At 37.9% G+C, this 21770-nt stretch overlaps 1 protein-coding gene and 1 long non-coding RNA gene across 2 annotated transcripts in view; both read right to left on the bottom strand.

The window, feature by feature from the left end:
- Positions 1–21770, bottom strand: part of RAP2A (RAP2A, member of RAS oncogene family) — a 31035-nt gene that overhangs the window by 8707 nt on the left and 558 nt on the right. The window lies entirely within an intron of this gene.
- On the bottom strand, positions 13385–20660 carry LOC116439949. The gene is made up of 4 exons (XR_004238349.1): positions 19167–20660; positions 16888–18446; positions 15926–15956; positions 13385–14970 (listed from the first exon to the last, which is right to left on the bottom strand). It is a non-coding gene; the product is annotated as an uncharacterized LOC116439949 (long non-coding RNA).

The raw sequence follows: 21770 nt of genomic DNA, 5'->3' as shown, positions 1-21770 counted from the left end.
TCATACCCAGAAGGAGAAAAACATGGGCAGTACCTGACTTCACATCTGAATGTCTTTTAAAAGGTACTTCTCAGATTTCTGGTTAGAGCCGTCATTGGATAAAGATAAAAACAAAGACAATGTGCAGTGAAAAGATAATAAAAATGAAGACTAAAAGAGCAAGAATTAAAAAAAAACAAACGAACAAACCAAACATACACCAAGGCTAATAAACTGATTTGATTTCCTTAAAGAGTGGTAGAGATTGCCTAGTACCCCTAAACTCCGTGTGTGTGAGTTGTACTAGTCAGTACAGAAGATCTTAACAAGTCCAAACAGGTTCCTGTTTTCTAATTTCACATTCTGGAAGTGTTGTATCTTTTCCAGGATTTTTTCCTGAGCTTCATATCAGACACAAATATTTTAAACCAAATAATTCTGTGTAATAAAAGCAAATCAAGAGATTACTGTGTATTCTTAAAGACTATTTCTTATAACAAGTTTAACTCTGTTGAAGTTTCTGGAAAGATGCATGATTACAGCTTTATATGATAAATACTGGGACCACTGAAATACAAAAGATATCTATACATGGTAAGTATTACTAATAATCAAAAGGACTCTCCAGTACTAAATTACCTTCATCACCTTCTACACATCTTTCTCTCTTTTTTTTTTTAATGCATTTCTCGCACTTTTGATAGATTTCAAAAAGGAAATTAATTTAAGGGATAAAGATATTAGTGATGGAAATTACATCAAAAAGTCAGTAAACAATAATTATTCTTCATTTTAGACTTACAAAAAATTTCTGGTATGAATCCTGCCAAAATACACAGCAAAAGAATTCTGGGTCATATGAAATAAAGCACCAGAAATGACAGTTAAATCGATTAGGTTATTTACAAATTCACACTAAATGTAACTAAATACCCTTTCATAACCTAACTTGCAAACTTTGATTGCCTGCAGTAAAATCTGTCATAACTTGAACGTGCAGTTTCCTCATCTAGAGGAAGAACATATTCCAAGTGTAACTATCAAGACTTTTTCTAATCCCTTTCACATAATTACTTGGATATTTAATGCAGAATCCTCGATAGTTAAAACTCACATCAGCTATGGAGGATAAGAAAAGGCACAGAGTGTTCCCCAGACTGATTCTGAGCCTCTCAAACATCAGGATGAAAGGAAGCAATACCACAGAATTTTCAAGGAGAAAACCATCTTAACCCTTTGTTGAAGCTACCAATTCTTGAACCAAAGCAGCAGGAAATCTATCTATCTATCTATCTATCTCTGAAGCTATTACTACCTTAAGACACTCAGAGGAGATATTTCACTTTTTCCAAACCCTTATTCTTTGTATTTTGGTAGCTTTAAAAACTGTAACCATTAGGGGCTCATTGTGCAGAGTTATGTTTCCATGGACTTCTGCAAATATATACCAATGAAGATGTGTCAATACCTGTAAATGTGTCAGAGAGATACTCAAACCTAAACAAAGCCAGTTTTCTGCAAAGTTTGAGCACTTTTCCCTCTAATGGAAATTATTGCAACTTCTCAGGCAAAAGCATACAGAACAGCTGTAAAACTCCCACGATTCTGATGCAAACAAGTCATTCCAGTTTACTAATTAATTGCATTTAATATTCAGTTTTGTAAGCTATATTGTGTAATGATTTAATTTCTTAAGCAACAACTCCCAACTAAAAAAATGGTCTTAAAATCATTTTTATAAATGAGTAGATGTTAAAGAATTTATTGGAAGTCCCACTGCAATTAGGTGGCTGAGTCATGAATTAGTTTGCTATAAAGAACAGTGTATGGCCTAATTGCAGGACTGGGATCTAACACTTTATTCTAGGCTTTGACATGAACTCCTTACATAGCCTTTGGGAAAACACACTCTTCAGGTGGATAGATTGAGGTATATAAAGTCATGATAATTCTACTTACTCATAGGACAGCAAATTAAATAATAATTGTAAAACAGCTTGGGAGGATAATATTAGAATAATAAATACTGTGCCATATCACTTTTGAAAAGGCTTCAAAAACTCTGTTCTTGTACATGAAACTTTCTGGAAATAACCACCTCAGCTTAAATAAAATACTTTAAAGCCGGTTCAGTTCTGTGGGTGTTCTAGCTGGCTTCACTTTCCAGTTTGGTTTCAAGGTCTAGAAAAAGTCTCAACCAGTGCCAGTTTGGCTCACCATTGGTGCTGTGCTTGTAAGAAATAAGAGGAAATAGTTCCCTTCCAACCAAAAGCCCAAGAAAGAACAACCAACCACAATATACAGAAGCACTATAAATATCTGCTTCCCAACAGGTACAATAAGCACTTTTCAACCAAAGCACTTATTACACACATTATTCCTAAGCAGCTTACAGCTGAGACCTTCTAAGGGACAAGAACCACGGATGGTACAACCCGATACACACTTAAAGGCCATCTGGTAAACCTACATTCCCTTGCTGCAACAGAATGATGCACATCATCCCTGTATGAAGGACACCAAAGATCTTTACAGGTCATTTCCGATCACTTCAGCGAAAAATTCTCATCTACAGAGGATTTTCCGCATCTAAGATTTCATAGGGGAACCAGAATAACAATAAACTCCTTCCATGTTTTCAGCCTGCTTCTGCAAGTCACTGCAGATACAGCTTCCATCAGTTCTGCCTTCAGCTTTTAAGGTAAAATGTCAAGAACATCTGAAAATTCAAATGTCTTATCAACATGTCTTAAGGGTTTGCTAGTCACTAAAGTAAGTCCTGAAAAAAAAGGTCCCTGATCATTAAGATGTTAGGGAGACATTTTCTCATTAAGCTTGCAGAACTCCATGAATGTTTAAACTACATCCCATGACACTGTCTGTTCCCCTCGAAGTAAGGCTCTGGCACAGGTGAAGGAAAACAGCACTCTGACCGCTGGGGATGATAACAAGGAGCCAAAGACACAAGTAGCTTCAGTTCTCATCTACTGCCGTTTCAGATGCTCAAAAGCCTTCACAGACAAGAGGTTATTTTTCACCTTAAAAAGGACACTTCTCCCTAGTATCTATCATTAAAATTCATAGCTAACACTGAAGTCTATTATCAAGACTGGAAAGACTCTAAGGGATATATAAAATCTACCTGCTTAGCAGCAGGTTTGCTGGGAGCATATCCAAACAAGATTTTAATCCTTGAGTTCCCTCTCTATGCCAATCAAAATTCTCATTTTACACAAACGAGCATCAACATCATCTTGTTGAAATCCTAAAATGCTTGCCACACTTAGCAACTCAGAAACACTGGAATTTTCAAATGGGAATTTTCTGTTCCTTGGTATAGCTTAATAAAAAAAAGAAGCAATAACCACAAGTAAATATAACGCAAATGTTTTACCTGACTTTTTCCATTGTGACTAATTTTCTTGTTTCTACAGATTTGTCCTACAAATCTGAGATTCCCACAGCCTCACCAACTTCATCTAGCTCCTGTCTCTCTACTCAGTTCACACTGAAAGAAGTCTACTTGTCAAGATACTAACAGATTATGAGGCATGTTATGGTTCCTTAAATACAAAAAAGTTCTTGCTCAAAAAATTTCCAGACATTAAAGCTGATCATCTAATTTTTTTTAATTTACTGCTACTAGCTGTAGGAATGGCTCAACGTTTTGAAAATTAGGCCTCACATTTCAATATTTAAGCTTTGCATCCATAATTGAAAATTATTCTTAATAACCACATTAGTTTTCTTACCTTGAGTATTTTTAAGCCATATCCATGCTAATATACTAACGTTTATTCCAATACAATGAGCATGACTGGATATGTCAAGGCTTTCAGTACCTACCAAATGTGCAACATATAGAAGATTCTAAAATTAAAGAGACTACCACCTATCTTTTTTTTATATTCTGAAGTCTCAAAAAAACCCCATTGCTTCTAAATGACCAATTTTTTTTCAGACATGGCCACTTATAATTGAACTTTATCCACTGATATCTTACAGCAAAGACATGAAGCATCAAGCAAGAGGAATGCTGACACATGATTTAAGAGATGTGGGTTCAGTTTCACACCCTGTTACAGACCTCCGGTGCAATTCCTAGCAAGTCTCATGAACTCTGTACCTCTGCTCTCCATCTGAAGAAAAGAGTTGTCAGCTTTAATCTCTATTACCTATGGCACATAAACACTTCTGAGGCCTTCCATCCTTAGTGATGGAGGCAATCTGAACATCTTGAAGGATGCAGTAGCAGTTTTGCCTGCTCTTCAAGTGAAAAAGCACCCTGCATCCCAGCTATTCTCAGCAGTAGGTTATGTAACACCACAACATTTTGGGATTTCTTTACAATTATTTAGAACGTTAGGGCAGATTCCGTGACAACATCAAATCTGTCAGCAGAAAGAATAAAGCTAGTGGATTAGGTGTGCCTTGAAGCAAGAACACCAGCTTTCGGGACAAAGTCAAGGCTGTTACCTCGCTTCAACACCACCGGCCTGAGCAGAAACTGCAAAGGCCCACAGTATCTTAAAACATATGCTGACATTGAGGGATTTCTCCTCCTCCTTGCACCTCTGTACAAAACTCTACAAGGTCATAAAGCCTGCCTATTCTGATGATGTGGGACTGAAACAGGTCCCTTTGCAAAGGCAATAAAAAATGCAGATACCTATTAAAAGCAATGCGAGCCTCTTGCACATCATACAATCTATGGATTATAATTGTTTTATAGCTTAAAGTTATTACATTGCTGTGTTCAAAAGAACTCAACAGTGACCCTAAAATGCATTACCAGTTACCCATCAATACATGCTTTGTCACCAGAAATTTCTGTCAGAAGCATATCTTGATATATAAATGTTTATCTAAGCCACTGTAATATTTTAAAATATACTGTACAACTTCCTGTACAAGCAAGCACTGACAAAGGTGAGGGAGGAAGAAGAAAGTGACTAAACAGATTTGTACCAACTCAGATATATCAAAGTTTACGCCTGTAGCTGGCCTAAAGAAAAATCCTTGCAATAAAATACTCTTAATAATCCTTTTGGAAAAGCTGAGACAGCATCCAGACTTTGTATAAAGCACAGAGTCTGTAAAGTAATTTATGAGTACAGTGGTAGGTCTAGTTTCTTATAGAGTATCAATGCTGCTGTCTAAAGCTCTAGTTCTTCCTTCTGCCTACAACTTTTCCACTCACCGTTCTCCAGTCCACAATTAGGATTAAGCATGTGCCCGTTTCCTCCATAACTACAGCAGTGACAGTGTGTCTTTCCCACCAAAAATTCTGACAGAACTTAATCATTATTTAGATTTCTCATTTGTTCCAGATGTTGATCTGGGCAGGAAGGGACCTTGGGAAGTCTCCAGTCCAACCCCCTGCTCAGAGCAAGGTTAGCCAGGAAATCTGAACCAGCTTGCTCAGGGCCATGCACAGCTCAGTCTTGAACACTTCCAAGGACAGGCCTTGCACAATCTCTTTGGGAATTTGTCCTAATAATGTTTAATTTAGTTTAACTTCGCTGCAGAATTCAAAACTTACGGACAGGTAATGGAGGAAGATGAGACACACAGACAACTGAGTTGCATAAGGCTTTCTTACATGGAAAATGGGCTGAGAAACAAATGACAAAGTTATATAAATATTTATAGCTATTAATTTATGTAGAGGAAGTGATAATCATACTTACAGGTCTCAAGATAGACATATATCTTAGAATTCTGAAAGCAAAATGAACTAACCAGATTTTGCAGAATTACCTAAAGCTCAAGCATAAGTTAATGACAACTTCAAACACTTTATCCTTGTTTATTTAAACTATAAAAAGCAAAACTTTTTAGTGGATACATAAAGTAAAAATAGCAAAAATAGTCAAATGCATATGCATTTTAAAAGGGCCAGAAGACTATAGTCCTCTAAGTATTAGTTCACTCTTCAAAGCCAACACACTCTTATATTACTTTAACCAAATTATAATCACTGATAAAAATTCCAATGCAAAACTTGTTTAAACTATGCTAATAGGATTTTCTCTAGCTCATTAAAATTACACTTTTACAGTCTTCAAGAATAGGCCTAACAATTAATTCAAAACCTTCTTAGTAGCATCACTTGCTTCCAAAGGATTAGAGTCCAGGAATGACTGTGTTGTCCTGTCCAGTCAGAAACCCAGGGAACGAAACAGTTGTTCTTCCATGCTGAGGTAAGATACTTTTACTCCAAAAAAATCTGTGCTCCTGACTTTCAGCACTACCCACGTATGGCCTCTGAAAACAAATGCAAGCCTAGGTCACAGAATTCACCTCTGATAATCTGACTGCCATGATCTAGTATGCAGAATCGAGCATTACATACTGATACAAACTGCAGTTCCACAGAAGCTTTTATTTACTTGCTTTTTAAAGAATTTGACCTTTTGCAATGAACCTAGCTGCACGTCACTGAAACTTAAGAAAAAGTAAAACAAAAATAATAGGGCTAATTGGCAAACAACCTGGCCTGAATTTCTGCTCTCTCATCAGTCTCCATGTAGAAGCTAAGGCAGGTAGATACCAGAGTTTTTATGATACTGCATAGCCTGAAAAGACTTTGTGCGTCTAGTTCAAAGAATAGACTTTCGTTGCCCTAGAAACTAAAGAAGAACACAGCTTAATGTCCTTCAAGCTAATAAAAACATCCTACAGTGCATATAAAAAAACTTTGCAAAAATGCCCTGTTGAGACAGATATTCCTTGCAATGGTATAATTAGGGTACAACTCTGGATATTTTTCAGAAGATGGACTATTTTACAGAAACTCTAAGCAAGTGACCATCACGCTGATACAGTGAACCAATTCAGGACAAAACAGGATAAATGCTATCATTTTCTCTTTTACTGCAGAAGTAGTATTCTGATTTAATATCCTTTTGACCATAGTCAGACCCTCCTCTACCAACAAAGAACAAATCCAAGGCCTTGACTAGTATCATGAGCAGATGCTCTGAAAGCCTCTTCACTCCTGCCAAGTTTCTACCAGAACATTTGGTTTTCAACTTGGTAAGAAAAAGCATTCTGCCATGACTTTAGAAAGTCAGTGGCCCTTATCTTACAGAACAATTTATCTAATTAGCATATGCCTGATATAAATAATTGCAATGTTAGAATAAACAGAACACTAAGATGGTTTTATTCTCCACAGGTTTAAGAAGTCCCCTCCATCTTCAACAACTCAACTTTCTAACTCCATAAATTTTATTCAAAAAGTGTCTATCATGTTGCTAAGTGAAACTGTTTCCATATCTAAAGGTGAACAGACCAAAATAAGCTTCAGAATTGTCAGGATTTTTTGATTGTTTGTTACTTGTTTGTTCTTATTAAAATAAATTTTGGTTCATCTTCAAATACAAAATACTGCCTCCCAGCATACTACCTCTATGTGGTATTAGAGAACAATTTACTGATAACCTCCTTTCTATCTTGAGCATAAACTTCAGAAATAATTTTCTTAGGAGAGTTTTTCACTCTTTCTACCATAAGACAGGTACCAATTAAAGAAAAACAACAGACTACTTCATTCTGAATCAGTGTTGTGAATATAATCCATTCTAATATCCCAAAATTTCTTAGTAAGAACTTGTTTATAAGATGACATGAAATACAGGGTATCTAGTAAAACAGTGAAATCTAAACATTTTACTTTTCCTCACATACATACATGTGTGTACGTACAATCTCAAATCTAATATTTGATTAACTATCAAAATGAAGCCAGCTATAACGAGGAGCTCAGATATACTCATCATCTCAGATGTCGAGCTATTTATATTTTAACTACTGTATAAATGTTAATTTCCTTGGGTCTAGTCTAGGCTATAAAAAGCTCCTTTTTCCCAGAAGAGTTTTACTAACCTGCCTGACAGCCATTTTATTGTCCACGAAAGAGACTCTGTGGCAGCCAGTCAACCCTGCAGACTGTTTTATCTTGTACCTGTTAACCCTATCAGCAAGGTTGGCCCCTGGGACTCCTCTACCACCACCAGACCGCTGCATCTCTGGGGGTTTGGGCACCTGGCTGCGTTGGCTGTGCCAAAGCTGTGTCAGCAGCCCAGGGTCAGAGCCCAAGGCTCTGGCTGTCAGCATCCCCGGGGCACCGGAGCAGCTCCACGCTGGCGTTTTGCCGGTGGCTGTGTGCCGGCTGATGGCTGGTGTCACCCAGTGAGATGGCTCCTCAGCCCAGCTCACAGGGACGACAGGCCCTGCTTGCTGACAGAGAAAGCAACCCATGCATGAGTGTGTGAGAGAGGCAAACAGAACAAAAAAAGAGTCTATGTTTCTTACTGACATAATTTTTTTTTCAGAGGAAGAAAACACAAACAAGCCAGGCTAACCCAAGAAACTTCTTTAAAATGCTGCAAATTCCCACATGGATACTAATTTTAATATTGCTCAAATTAGGTATGAGACAAACAATGTGGCTTTACATTGGTTTAAACAAACTTGTTTAGAAGTAATTTGGTGAAAAAATTTTCACATGTAGACAAAGCCTATTTTAAATTATTTTAAATAGAAGATGACTGCAGATCCTGATAGAATCCATTTCTTTTCCTTTTATCCTGAGTCCTGACCGCAGATGGCTAAAAAACTGAAAAACTCTTGTGTACATATGTGCGTAATTTGTGTATATACACATACATTTTAACTGTCTCTCTTTCTGTGCAAACTTAATTTTTAAAAAACATGCACTTTATTTTACTCGAAGAAAGAAAGTATTACCCCAATGTTTACATGTCTATTTGTCACATTTTAGGTACAGAAAGGATGATAATTTGTATACTTAACCCTCAAAACTAACAGTATAAAATATTTGAAAAATACCAAAATATGTGAAAAAGTCAGTTTTCTTTTAAGAAAGAGATTATGTTTAAAGGTACTGTACACACCCCCCCGTGTCCATTACACCTTCTTCATGGAATCACTAATTGGTAACTAGAATTTCCTGAAAATAGTTCACTAATTATTTTTTCCACATTAAGTTGTCCTATTCAGAAAGGCCATTCCAATTAATCTGAAGGTGTGTGTGGAGGTGTGAAGCCCAGACTGTTCCCAGTCCTTTTAATCTAACCGCATTTCTTGCTGACAGACAGAAAGTCTTTCAAAGCAAGCATTTTGATCATCTCCCGGAGAAGAATGTAGACTTCAATTACCAGTCTAATTATCCCAGCTAGGAAGGCAATACAATTGCTTAATTTTAGAGTAATGATGGACATTCAAGGTGTGCCTTCTCAGCTTTCATCCAAGGCTGAGTTTACCATTGTCCATCTCTGACACATGAAACTACCACAATGGCAGTCACTTTTTCTAACTAAAAACCATCTGGAGGAGAACTCAACATTCACCAAGTTATGTGATTTCACACCTTTAGGTTATTTGTTTTCTTTCTTGAATATACTCATCTCATTTAAAAACAAGGATGCTTTTCTCCTTTTTTTTGTGTATTTTTTACCAAATATAGTTAGTGAGAAAAAAATAGAGAAGGCAATATCCTGCAATAAATTGCAGCAATTACATTGAATGACCAAGTTCTTGAGAAGCCACGGAAAGAAAACCTTTTCTTTTTCCAAAAATCATACTTCTTTCCTCTGTAAAGTCTACAATGCAGCAATTCTTTCCAGAGGTGAAAACTTTGTAAACACGGGGTTGTTTCTTTTTCCTCAATGTGTCCCTATCAAGCCTAGGGACACATTAGTAAACCCTGCAATACATAGCACCTTCCTTCCCTCTTCCTTCATTCCAGAGCAATTCGGACCTTTTAAGTTCAAATACTCATGGTAGCTTTCTATGTATTTTGTTTTACTCTTCATAACAGAGTTACACTGTAAACTTCAGTCGGTAAAACCTGAATTGCACGGATTCTTTCAAAGAGATACTAAAGTACCTAAGACAAAGCAGTCCAGATAAACCACCTTTCCATCATCAAGCTACCATGATGTTTATCTTCAGCTTCTTGTGATATAATTTTTAGAGATAATGGCCCTTTGAATATGTCTGCTACAGTTTAGTCTTGTGACTAAGGGTTCATCCTGCCCGTCACTTCCTTCCCTTGAGAAAGGACCCTGCTTTCAGTTAAAGTTCACATGTCCTGTCTACAAACCATCACTGCAGCCCAGTAGTTGAGCTCCTGGCAATTACAGGTGTAACCAACACTGTAAATCAAAAAGATGAAAAGAATAGTAGCTCCAATCCACCAGAAGGCTGTCCAAGGACTGCATTTGCTCATCATAGTCCCTGAAAAATCACCTTTGCACAGATGAGGAGTCCAGGAATCCTCCAATTACACGGTAAGTGCAGAATCTGGGACAAAAGGCCTGGTGGCAGCAGGACCACTCCCACAATGTAAAAACTGGTACTCAGAGTGATAATAGGAACAACATTTCTTGCCAACAGTTGTTAACAGACTCAACTGATGGGTAGCAAGCATCTGACTTTGGTTGCTATGAAATCTGGCTACAGAGAGCATTAGAAATAAAAGAGTTACAAGAAGTTTGACTAAGAACTGCTAGATACTAAACAGGCTCATCAGAAATTTGCAGCAACGACATAATAAGACAGTGATACTTTGGTAAGAAGCAGAGGTTATAAAATCCCAGATGGAACAAGTACATTGTGTATGGTACCAGACTAAAGGCAAGACTATTAGATATCCATTCATACAGTCCAGGCAAAATTATGAGCTGATCCATTATGTTATCTTCTAAGGCAGCAGAGAACTCTTCACCCCTACGCCCATCTAAACATAGCCACACATGCACCACATCAGTAGGCAGCCGACTTCTCCACAGTCTGAATGAATTTTGGGAATATTTGGATTGAATGAACTTCTGGAATTTGCCATCATGCCTAAATTTTCTGGAACATCGAGGACCAAGGAGCACAAAGCTATTGATTCTCTCACACGGCCATCCTATACCAACTACTGGAGAAACAGATGGCATGAAAATAGATTGCTGAGCATCTGCAGCTTCTAATGTTAAGTGAGGCTGCAGACAAACAAACTAAGGGATAGACAGAAGAGATGCCTATGAAGGCAAACTAATCACATATCTTCCCATTTGATACTTAACATTAAACTCTATGGACTCTTGACAAGTGATCCTGATACCATCTTCTTCTCCAGTTTCTTTCTAGGAAAGAGTCTATCATCCCTCAGACAACTATTTATGTAAGGATAGACACCTAAGCAGATTCTACTCCAAATAAAATGTTACAATCAGCTATATAATATAACCTATGCATAGAACTCCTTTTAGAGAAGGAAGACATCTGAAGTACAAGACTTGTTAAGCTTATGCTGTGGATGATTTGATCATCAAGTCTGTGGCCTACTCCTTATTCTATACTAAAAAAGTCATACAAAGGCATTTAGAAACTCACTGCTCAAAACATACAGAACGAAACTGATGTGAAAAAGGAGAAGGTAGAGAGATGAACTCATTCTGATGGCAAATATTTCTGAGTCTGAAAGCAAAACTGAGGGAGGCAAATATACTGGGACTCCAGAAGCATTTAGAGACCCATGACTAAGAGACTGCTCCAGAAAATTTCTCCCTACCACTTAATTTCTTGAAAAGCTTCACCCACCCAAAGATTTTGTGAAAACAAGGTATCTGTCGGAAGGCCTACAGCTGTGCAAACCCATCTAAGCCATATACTGGAACCAAACCAGGGTCACACACCTAACCTCTCTGCAGATTTATGGAGGAGGCATGCAAGCAGCCAAGTCCCTGGAGAAGCCTAATTCACTCAACATCGCTTACTGAGTCTACTAACACAACAATAGTAAGGTATTCAACAAATCTGCAAGAGATATCACTTCCACAGAAAGCCCTGGGAATAAAAGCAAGTGGTGTCAATGCCGTTTCTCACATTTAACATAGTACAGCGGTTACAACCCTGATCAATGGGGTGACAGACCTGCACCATACACCTCCTTTAGTCACAGGAGTTTCACATCTGCTTTTCCCAGAAGGCTGTTCTAACCACTAAACTGCAAGAGAGGTTTAGAAAATACTCTTCAATCTTTTTGTTGAAGATGTACCACTATGAAGATAAGCACAAACACATTAAGGCAGATTCACAAATCCCAAGGAAACAACACAAAAAAACCAGATGTACAAGATAAAGAAAAGTACCAGGACTGAAATCCAGTGATTTCTCAGGACTGCTTATTCTCTTTAGATTAGGAAGCCACTGCAAAAATGCAAAATTGATATCCCATATAGTTAATGATGACCAGAAGACTCCCCTGGTCCAGGTGATCATAGTATTTCAAGAAAGGTCAGCTGTTGCATCATGTTAACATACTGACTTCCATTTCTCTCCCATTCTATGTGTTTTGACCCATGTCCAAGCCTGTTTCTCATGAGAAAAGATTCTGCATACATGACTTGATAGTTTGAGTGGTTTGTTGCAACAGTACTACACATCTTGGAGCAAAGCAGATTCCTAAAGTAATGACCTAAAATAGCTTAGCGGTTTTTTTTTCTGTAAGGCCCAGTTCTCATTTATTTCTAAACAAAACGCAAAAAAAGAGAAGGTTGGCATTGGGGAAAAACGTATTTTAAAAAGGCATCTGTTCCAGAGCACTGCATGTTCAGAAGATTGATGCCAGGATTGCCTGCCTGCATCCTGCACATTTGGTACAGTAACAAAACCAATCTTTTCTACCTTCAAAGCCTCCATGCATCCTGAAGAGCTCATCTGTAAAGAATCCAAGCAGATCAAACAGATTTAAGTGGTGCCACACTGACAACCCCCCACTCCCCTCCCCCCAAACCTAACACCACACCCAAACGGAAGAAAGCAATGGGAGAATTCATTCCGCATTATCACTTGGACTTTGACAGTGGACTGCAGCAGCCTTAACCCAGCAGAAGGTTGACTCATTCTTCTCTCTTCCAGGCACTGAAGGGAGTAACCTGCATGTCAGCTACCAAGAATCTAACTGCATCTGAGACTAACAGAGCAGATGCCTTCCTTAAGCAGTGAGATGGAAGGCCTGGCTTCAACTGGAGAATGAAAAACACTCACACTAGTTAGATTTTTTGCTTTGTGGGGGTAGAGGGGTATGAAAGGCATCTGATAAAATCCTCCAGAAGAAATAGTTCAACATGATCCTCTTCTGCCCTCCAAATTATGGAAAAAAAATCCAAAACCAAAAAACAAAACCAAAAAACCTGAACTCCTAAAGCTAAGAAAACCCCCACAACTAAACCACAAAACACCACTGTGTGACTGGTCTTCAGCAGAATTATTTCAGCAGAAGAGGGGCAAATTCTGAACCTGGAGATTTAAGACTGCTACTAGGAAAACCTATTAATACATCAAGCTCTTTTGGCAGTAGAAAGTAATCCACAGACTGAAAACATACATTCCTAAAAACATGTATTTACAAGAAGCAGTATACAGATTACGACTGGTGTCACAGTTCAAAAATATACACTTGTTCAGCATTCTGCATCATTAAATACAGAGGTGGGTGAAAAAAACCCCCACCAGATTCTTTTCCCCACTCATTTATAAATTCTGGGGAAAATGGTATAAACCCCAGACATTTTGTATTCATTGTTTAGTTCTAACAAAACCAAGGAGTTTCTGAAACTTATAAATGAAATTAAAAACATGGTAAAGACATTTCAAAAGAAAAGGAATTCTTGAGGAGAGAATTTATGCATTTCTAGATAGGTCTTATACAGTTCACAGCTTTTACATAAGACAAATTATTTTATTATTCCAATTATTTTATAAAATGTTTCAAGTAAGATTTCGTACAGCAGTTAAAAAGATGTTATAGCAGTGCTGGAAACTGCAACCAGATCTAATCAGATAAAGTAGGTTGATCAGTCCTGGCTTATACCCTTTACTGTAAAATTAGGAGTATTAGTACTGTATTAGGAGTAAGAGGGCAAACAATTCAAACATTCTGCTACGAAAACTTGCTAAGAATTCAGCAAACATGAATATAGGCTAGGGGTGACCTATTTGGCTATTTCTTGAAAGCATCCTTTCTTGCGATTAATCAGAAATCCAGGACCAAAGCTCTTCTTCACAACATTCAGAGCACTTAAGTTCAGTGCCTTATCCAATTTATTTCCAGTTAAAATTAAATTGTAGTTGAGTTGAAACTCACGTAGGAATCTCAAACACTATTAATCTTTTAGTTAAGGCTACCTGTTAACCAGAACAATAATGGGAAGTCTCCAAACCATTCTATAAAGTAAGAACTGTACTTTATTTTACCACAGACCACTACCCTACACTATTACATCCTAATATTTCAAAAACGCTTTAATGTCTTCCTCATTACCCTGACTTTTGCAGAAGATAGTATTTTTAATGTTTTTAAAGCTCTACCTACAAGACAAAAGTGATATTTGAAAACAAGCTAATCAACTCTAAAAACACTCCTTTTTTTTTTTGTCCTTCACCTGATCTTTCACCTAGTCTAGGGCTAATCAAGACAAGAATTAAAATATTGTCACCATTGCATTTTTGAAGAGTACAGCACCCAACTAACTGAGCGAGTCCCATGACATTAATGTTGAGAAAGGATAACGTGCTCATAACACACCTTTAATTCTCTTGTCTAGACTAGGATTTAAGACAACACAGCTGCCAAAATGCATCCAACCCATTGACAAAGAAAGTGTTCAAGTTGCACTCATCACTGTAAACTGTACCTAGACTATAGTGTTTGCCTTAGTGTAGCAAAAACTGAATACTAGTCCTGTATTGGAAACCTCTGGAAAACAAAACCAGAACAGAACAAAACAAACCCAAACCCAAAAAAAAGAGCAGAAGCAAGCTAATGAATAAGAGAGCCCATAGAAGCAGATTGCTACAGTTCTTGTTACCTTAAAATCTTTATACAAGTCACTACGTGCCAGGATAATTTAGCACTGCAGTCCCAATTGCTTCCCTATTCTCTCTCAAAATGTTATCATCACATACCACCTACACAATTTACAAGGAGGAAAAAAAATTGTTTGAGCAACACTTGCAATGCTCCAGAAATTAAATAACCAGTAACCCCAGGTTTTTTCTTAGGTACAAGAAATAAAAATCTGACATTCAATTAGTAAGAAGAAAACTAGAAAAGAAATTTAATGGAAGGATTTAATGATTTTTTTTGAGAGATCTATCCACTCAGACATTTCACATTTTCATCTAAAAACTTTCAGTAGCCAAAGAATGCCTATTTTTGAAATTTCAGTCTAAAAAGCATGCCTGATAACATAAGAGCTTTAACTAAACATAATGTTACCCAGAATGTTTCATGTTTGACCAAAGAACAAGACTTGTTTCTATCCACACACTATCCAACTGAAGAATTATTTTGAAAGAAAATATTAAAGTTACTGCCAACTGTGCTGGCTATAAAAAACAGTATTTAAAGAATTACTGTCCTCTCAGCAAAACAGAAATTCAAAGGCAAAAATTTCAAAAGAAATTCTAACGAGCAATGACTTTTTAAAATAAAATTTTCCAAATATTCACAATTCTGTGTCGAAACAGCCTAATGAAGAGTAAGATAGAAAACATTCAACCCCAAGCATTAATGCTATATTACTGAACTAAGTTATGAAAGCAATTAAAGTCACTGTTATATTTGGTCTTTAACACATTAAATAGCATTTTTACAACACAGACACAATCAAGCAATATTGCACAACCAAAAACAAATTTAAGAAGTCTTGCCACATACTGTTCTACTATTTGACACTTGCAGCTATCCAAAAATTATCCACACATCTCTACAACAACATAAACTACAGCAGCAATTAAGACCCAAACCCAGAAGATGATGCTAAGGGATACAGGCATCTAAAAAAAAAAAAAAAAAAAAAAGCACCATACTCTAGACTAGCACAATCTAAACTAAACACGCATACAAAAGGAGCTTGCCTACCTGGCTTTTTCAATAAAACTCCAAAGAACACCTAAAAAGCAGGAGGGGATAAAAATATTTATATTCAGTGTTTGTATATGAAAACTATCATGTCAGTTTACCTTACAGAGGAAAACAAGTAAGACTTGGGAAGGAATACCTATTGTATATCTGGACTGAGCTGTGGGGGTGGTAGGGAGCAGGGAAACAGCCAAAAAAACCCCCAACACATTGGAACATTCTGGTTATAAGCATTGTCTCCAGCTTTCACATTTTCCACTCAAAGAAATTCAAAGTAATATGAGTATTTCAGATTATCAAGAATGTGAGAGTGGGAGAGTGTAGGGGGGAATAGTCAAGAGAAATCTGCAAGTATGTAATTAAATTCAAAAGTTACTACAGGAAAACATTAAAGGTTATATGTTCTGAAGATGCATGAGCACCTTGAAATATCTGAGTTTAAGCCAAACAACTTTAAAATAATCTTCTATAGCTTAAGATTGCACACTGACAGAGACATTTTTTAGAGGATTGTCTGTGTATGACTTGTAGGGACCTATAATTAGTTCATTAATTTCAAATTAAAACGAAGGTAGATTCACACACACACACACACACACAAAAAATTCAACTCTATACAATGCTTCTTTTGGTCCCTAAAGTTACTTTAAAAACATGAGAGCACAAATCTGAGTTTTACTCTATTACAGACACTTTCCATAGGACAGTCTATGTATCAGTTCCCCAATAAAACACAAGAGATGGCCAGACAGCTGAAGGTTCTGATATTATATACAGAGAATTAGGTATGACTGACTACTTGTGTCTACCACTCCTTTATATCTCTACAGATGTTAAAGTATTTGCATTTTGTTCTTATAAATTGATGAGGTTGCCCCCTGATAAACAGCTATCCACAGGTGTCCCTTAACCAAGAAAAAAAGAAAAGAAAAAGGGAGACCAGTAGAGTTCTTCTATTGTACCTAAACATGCAGAAATGTTTGTTGAGATTCAGTCTGTTAATCTGTTCTTCCAATGAAGTCCTAAATTCCACCTGATGAGTGCACAAGAATGGCTCGCAGCTTTTTACCTTACTCTGCCTTTTTTTACCTAAAAATGAGAACTCAAAACAATCCACTACATTAAGATTATTGCAAGAAAAAAAACTCTTGCTAAAAAAGACATAAGGATTTCAGTCTGTGCTTATTTCTGCCATCTCTACACAGCTAGCACCTATGAAAATCCCTAGACATTTGTCAAGCTTTGCATACAGTACACGTCAGAAGAAACAGGATTTTCCATATTTCACTTCTACTAAACACTTCAGTGTTTCTTCCTGAAAGGCTGAAGCCGTGTTTTTCATTGAAGGTGTTACACAAGTTCATGAAGAATTCTCTAATTACCTTTCAAAAGTAGAAAAAATACTTTCTTAAAATAAGAATGCAACATACATGGAATTTCAGACAACTGAAAAATTCAACCTTGTTTAAAGAGTAAATAAAACCCATACTTTGATTTCATAGTACTTGGAAAGCAATATTTTCAACTAGACTTTTGAGCAATTTGTAATTTCAAATATAGTTTTCCAGACTTAATCACCATTAAGTCGCTAAATACATCAATTATTATTGACTGAAGATGCTGATTTCACAATTAATAAATTTCAATAATTACATCTCTTGTATGTTTTAAATTACTACACAGAATCCCTAGACTGGGAGGCAGATTTTCATCCTGATCATAAACCACAGCCACAAAGAACATTCTCAACTCAAAGACATATTTCCGTGATATTTCATAGAAATATATAATTTAGTCAGCATTTTCAGCCAATCTAAATAAAATAAATTTTCTGGTCTTTTTCTTCCAGAGAAAAAGCATTATATTAATGAAAAAGTGTTTTTTTCACTACTTGGAATAAAATAGCACTTTTGAAAAATACTTTAAGTAGGCTCTATTAGTCTCTAAAACATGAACACAACACTCCTGTACTTAAAGTATAGGTCAGACATCAAGAGAAATTACTGCAAGTGAAGAACTCTGGATTAACTCTGAGTTTGTTCTTATTTCTAGGCTCTAGTTTTCTGCTTGAATAGAAATAATGATACTTTCCTATTTCATGGGGTCCAACTGAAAAAAAACCCTATAAAAATGCCTGTAGTACAGATTGAGAAATTAAATTACTGAAGGGCTAAGCAAGCACCTAGAACTGATATCCAGTGAGTTTTAAACATACCTTCATAATAGAAAAACACTGGCAGTCATATTAAAAATTAAAATTCAGTATTTGACAAATACCAGCAGATTCTCTTTAGAGAGCTGTCTAATCACACAACAAATAAACACAAAAACGTTAGAAGTCACCCAACTCCTTTTTCCACAAAAATAAAATTTACACTACTTAATCTGCATACTCACTAATTACTTCTACACCTCGACATCCAGCTGGGGGGGTACCACTTCCAATCTGTTCTTTTGACTGCTTCTCTTCTGCCTTCAGTGCAGACCTTCGCTGGCATGGGCCCACTCATCCAATTTAGCCCTCCTCTCACAAATAAAAGGTTTCTCCAGAAAACAGCTCATTCTGAAACTATGGTGAGTTCTGTCCGCAGCATAAACAAGAAAGTTCTTTGCTGCCAAGCCTGTAAATCCAAGTAAGAAGGCCCCAGAGCTGCAGCACCTACCAATGCACAGGTAACATCCTTTGTGTATGACCTCACCAGGAGGCAGTAAAGCAGCAGTTGATTCTCTTTATCCTTCTTGAAGACAGCAAGTAAGTAGTCTTCAAAGCTACCTTATGTACACTCCATCTTCCCAACAGTACAAACCCTCAGCGTATGCAAGAATCAAGAAACAAGGCTTAATGGATATACTTGGCACAAGCAAGGTCCAGAAACTAGTACTAGGTGCCCAAACAGGGGTTGGATCAAAGCATTTCAGATGAACCATGTGGAGAAAGAAGAATGGCAGCTGTGATTTTGTACCACCATGATCCTTCATCTAATTCTGGCAGCACTCTGTGCTGCAGACAACTCCAGCCCAGAGTACAGCAAGCACTTCTGAAAGCTCTTCCTCCTCCTCCTCTGTCTAGGCAGAGCTGCTGGGGGTGCACCTATCCACTCAGAACTGGCAGGCTCCCTTCTGGAGGTAAAGCACCTGGACTCTCTCTTAGAAAGATCTAAACAATTTTTTTTTTTTTAAACTTTGAAAAGAGGAGTACTGTTTACATTTACAACATTTCCCAGGAAAGAATTTTAATTACCTGTTTAAAAGCCGTGGAGACGTCCCCCATTCTTGACAAAGCTGTGCACCACGACTGAAAGGGATGCAAGGCCTACACACACTCGTCAAGGAAGCTAAACTTCATCGTTTTGCCATTAGGGGAGTTCTCTGCAAGCTGGCAGAGCTGGATTTAAGACTAAGCCTATTTATGCACTAATATTAAATAGCCATTTAATGAGAACAGAAACTAGAGTGGCAAGAGTGATTGCAATCTCTTCTAACCACTAAGCTTCAGAGTAAAGTGAGGGTCCACTTGTTTCCTCTCCTTCATTCATGAACATGTCATTCATTTCTCTAAGGTCACTCAGCTTCATCAGGTGGTGCGAAAGAGTCGCTCAGCTTCACTGGCCTGGTATGTGGTGCTTAGATGAGGGAAGCAGAAGACTCAAGTGTGCATCTCTTAACCCAAAGAGGGAATTTCAACTGGCTTTTCTGCTTCTTGGGAGAGTAATTAAAACTACTCTCTAATTATGGTATAACACAGGGATTCATTAATCCAAAAATAAAATAAAATAGCAAGGACAATATGTAAAATGCAGAGATAACTACCAGTTAGAGACTCGGCCAATAGGTTTTCAGGTGCAACTAAAGTTCAGGCGTTTTTATAACATGGTTTTGTATCAATATAAACATAGTGTTGTCATTTTCAGGTACATGTTATCCAAAACCCCTGAGTAAATAGTACTATGATTAATCGACTTGCCGTTCTGCAACTGTAAATTATAATTGAGAAGTCCTTGTACAGATGCATATTGTATCTGTAAATATGCATTTTTCAGGTTCAACTGGTAAAAAGGATGCAAGCTTAAGTCTACAGCACATTAGGTCTTACACTGCCTGTGAACTTAAGTTCCAAAACATAACACCCCCACCACAACCCACAAACATAAGATCGGGGAAGTTAACAAATAAAAATCTGGTACCCTTGCTGAAGCTACATCCTTTTAATGCACCATATTCCTTTCAACTCAATTAAAATTATCTGGGCTTATTAAAATTTTCAGGATTTCAGCTGCATTTAGATTACTTTGCATAAATGTATGCACAAACTATCTGACCAAAAGCCCAGAGCTGAAGTCTTGCAGTAAAAGAGCTGGCAGATGAAAAGTAAGAGCAGCATTTAGACCCACTCTCAGCAATGCTGAGTCAATGTAACTACGGAAGTACAAGTTGCTTTCTATTCTGCTTCACCTATCTACAGCTCGTCAGCTGGCGTTTGAATGCAGATGCTCCAGCGCAAGGTACAAAGCAAGCTGCAAAAGCCACAGATATAAATTCAGAGGCTAAATTAATTTATAGTGATGATTAAATACGAGAAAACCAAAAGCATTTATTAATGAATAAAGTCTACCCAAATTACTTAAAGAAAAAAATGTTTTTCTGTAAGGTATGTGTGAATGATAAGGATGGAAGGATACCGAAAATGCGTTTTTCATAATAAGTTCAAAATAACTCCATTACATTGGTCTCTAGAAATCTCCCCTGAAAAAGTCAGGACACACATTAAGAAACACCCACTACGAAAAACTTGCAAGTCTTTAAAAATAGCAGCGCTTTGCCTCCTCCCTCCCCTTTCCCCTACTCACCCTCCTCCCCAATTTCAAAATACATCTTCCCCAGGCCTTGGTCTGGAATGGCAGTTTCTGTGAACAGACCATACCCGACCATATGATTAGCCATTATTATTATCATCACCTTTTATGCTCTACTCTACATTAAGATGCAAATCCAACAGATGTGGTCCAACTAAGTTATTTACAAGGGCTTCCCTTTCAGATGTCCAAGCCAAAGCTACAACCAGTTCTGCCATATAATTACAGCCTCTCTCCACGGGCAGTAACAGACCTCTGTCTGTGATGATCTGGCCAGCGGCATTTTCTCATCTACGCTCTGGTTCAAACGGTTGCTATGATTTCAAATGGTGCATCTACCCTTATTTTAGCGCGACTGGCTGCATTTCAGCCGCCGACATCTGACTGATTGATGCACATCTAAACAACGCAGCGATTATAAAAACAAACTGGCAGTAGGCACCGGTGCTTCACCACCGTGGGCTAGTTCCTAATAGAGTGGCTGGCAACGAGACCGTGGGAAATTTAAGAGAAACACCAGCATACATGAGGCCTAACACTCACAGCCGTCACTTCCACCGAGAAAGAGTGTGGCGTCTTGCACTTTTAAGAGTGGGAAGTTAATGGAAATACCTATGCAGGTATCTGAACAGGCAGATCTCTCGTCTGCCGCACGAAAGCATCCAGGTGCTTCCCCTGCACATCGGCCACAGCACGTCCACCAAGAAAGTGCACTCGAGGGCTGGCTGACCCGATGCAACACTGGGGGAACTGCTTTTCTGCCCCCACGGTTCCAGCCTCTGGCCCGATTCTCCACCGTATTCCATAAGGGAGCACCCCAAAGTCCCCGCACACGCGACTGGGGGGAGGGCGAGCGGCGGAAACCACCGGAGCCCCGGGCCCCTACCCCCGCTCCTCCACCCCCGGCCGGCGCCCGCCCACAGGGAGCCCGGGGCTGCGGGCGCGGCACCGGAGGGGGCGGCGGGATGGGGGGGGGGGAATGTCCTGCCGCC

Source organism: Corvus moneduloides, chromosome 2 (genome assembly GCF_009650955.1).
Source record: "Corvus moneduloides isolate bCorMon1 chromosome 2, bCorMon1.pri, whole genome shotgun sequence".
NCBI classification, from domain to species: Eukaryota; Metazoa; Chordata; class Aves; order Passeriformes; family Corvidae; genus Corvus; species Corvus moneduloides.
The sequence above is the reverse complement of the archived record's forward strand: the minus strand, read 5'-3'. Positions and strand labels throughout refer to the sequence as shown.